The sequence below is a fragment of the Pteropus alecto genome, unplaced genomic scaffold (genome assembly GCF_000325575.1).
Source record: "Pteropus alecto unplaced genomic scaffold, ASM32557v1 scaffold461, whole genome shotgun sequence".
Lineage (NCBI taxonomy): Eukaryota > Metazoa > Chordata > Mammalia > Chiroptera > Pteropodidae > Pteropus > Pteropus alecto.
Genome location: NW_006431079.1, coordinates 153,494 through 156,224, shown reverse-complemented (window position 1 = coordinate 156,224; position 2,731 = coordinate 153,494).

Genomic DNA, 2,731 nt, shown 5'->3' with positions numbered 1-2,731 from the left:
GTAGTGCCTGCGAGAGGCAGCTTCTTTATTTCTCCCAGTCCACTGCCCGACACCTGGGGTTCTGATCTGTGGTAGCTCTTATGCACAGATCCCACGCTCAGATGTGCTGGTGTGCAGCTTGGGTGTTTTTTGTTGAGTTTTAGATGTTCAGCTTATTGTTGTTTCAAGGGGAAAGATCTGAGGATGTCTCTCACTCCGTCATGGATCTCCAAACTCCAGGAAATCTCTATATATACTACTTCAGGGATACTGGTGGTGGGTCAGAGGCTCGCAAGGGATTCATACTGAGAAAGTCTGCATTATCTGGCACCAGAATGAGGGCTGGAAGGGCAGCAACCACTGTGCCTTAGTTGCGCCCCTCTAGGGGGCTATCTACAGACTGCACCAGCTTGACTTTCGGAAAGAAAATGGAATCTCTCCAGAAAATAAACTTTAAAACATGCAAATATGTGATTTAAATGACAAAAACAAACAAACAAACAAACAAACCCCAAGATCATAGTTCTGAAAAAAAACACGAAGATGCAAGAAAACTCAGATAGGCAGTTTTTTAAACCCAGAAATAAAATCAATGAACAAAAGGAATACTTCAGCAAAGAGACTGAAACTTTAAAAAAGAACCCAATGGAAATTCTGGAGCTGAATAACTCATTAAAAGAGATGAAGAATAAAACAGCAAGCTGAGGAAAAAGAGCTGACCAGATGGAGGAAAGAATTAGTGATATTGAAGACTGAAATCTGAAAATGACGCAGATGGAAGGAGATGGAGACTTGAGAGTAAAAATAAAAAATGAAAGAACTCTACAAGAACTATCTGATACCATCAGAAAGAGAAACATAAGAATAATGGGTATACCTGAAGGAGAAGAGAGAGAGAGAAGGGAACAGAGAGCCTATTCAAACAAATAATTGGGTTCCAAAATGGGATACTCAAACCCAATAAACAAACAGAACACCTTATTATCTCAATCCAAAAAACCTTCTTCAAGGCATATTATATTAAAACTGTCAAAAATTACTGACAAAGAAAGAATTCTCAAGACAGCCAGGGAAGACAATTTATAAAAGAAAACCCATTAGGTTATCATTGGATTTTTCAGCAGAAACTTTACAAGCTAGGAGGGAGTAAATCAAATATTCACATTCTGAAAGACAAAAATTACCAGCCAAGAATAATATATCGAGCAAAGTTCTCCTTTAGATATGAAGGGGAAATAAAGATATTTCTAGACATACAGTAGCTGAGGGAATTTTCCACCGTAAGGCCTGCATTACAGGAAATAATGAAGGGGGTTATTCTACCTGAGACAAAAAGACAAAAAAAAAAAACAAAATTATGAGTAAGATGACTACAGACAAACAGAAACAGGAAATTGCAAACTTTATTAAGAACAGGATATTATAAACTTAAATATTACATAATGGTTAAAGGTAAAAAACATTTTCAAAAGAAAAGAAAATAGCTATTGCATTTCAGAAATGAACTCAGCATAAATAGGATAATTCGAAACAACAAAAACAGAAAAGGAAAGGGAGTAGAGCTCTGAACTTGCAAAGAGGAATGGAGATAAGACAGGCAGAATAAAAAGGACTACTGTAAGAACAAGGAAGAGAAAAAGAAAAAAATAAAGAAAAAAGAAAAATAAATAGTAGCATTGTAAAATATGAAATTTTCTTATATATATAAACTTAAGAGTAACCACACACACACACACAAATCCAGAACTGTGACATATAACATAAAACAAGAGGGAACAGAGGGAAAAATCATAGAACATCATCAAATTAAAATAACAGACAAAAACACAAGGACAAAGAAACAATGGAGAAACCAAGGCAACAGAAAACAAAAGACAAAATGGCTATAGGAAAACTTATGTGTCAATAATCACCCTAAATGTAAATGGACTGAACTCACCAATAGAGAGGCACAGGATAGCATACTGGATCCAAAAACAAAACTCAATCATATTCTGCCTGCAAGAGACACATCTCAGCTACAAGATAAATATGTTTCTACATTTTGATTTTTTAGTGCTATTGTCTATGAATTCTGGTTTGATTCTAATATTTTTATCCCCGTTAGCATGTTTTTATCTTCTTTAGCATGCATCTGAAATGTTTCTGTACATTTTTCTTTTAAGTCTGATACACATCACCTGCACCACCATCACTGACATCAAGAAATAGAACTTATCAGCATGATAGAAGCCCACATGGGATTTTATGGAATATGAACCTGGAAAGCACATACTGGCAGCACTTCCCACACCTAGTACAGGTGACTGGTTCATGCATGGTATGTTATTGCATGTACTTTGCATGGTAAATGAAATGGGTGGAATCTTTGGACTGCAGTCTGTGAATGAAAATCCTTTTTCCTCAGGATAACTGGTACTTTTTCCACTGGACGCAGATTAGATACAATGTATCACTAAGTGTTGTTGGCAGCCTTACTGCTGCCAGGAGGGGTGAACTTCCTTGAGAAAGAAATCTGCTCCAGGAAGGCAGTGGTGAGAAGCAGACGAAGGTAACCTGCATTCTGGCCACATGATCCAGTTCCAGACAAAGCCAAGTTGCAGATTCATTCATCTCCTCACTCTGCTGGGACTGAGCCAATGGCCTATTAATTGTTCAAGCCAGTTTGGACTGATCCCCGAGTCTCTGATTCTCATACAATTCCACGAGATTAATGACATTATGTTTATTTTACAAAAAAAAAAAAAGAAAC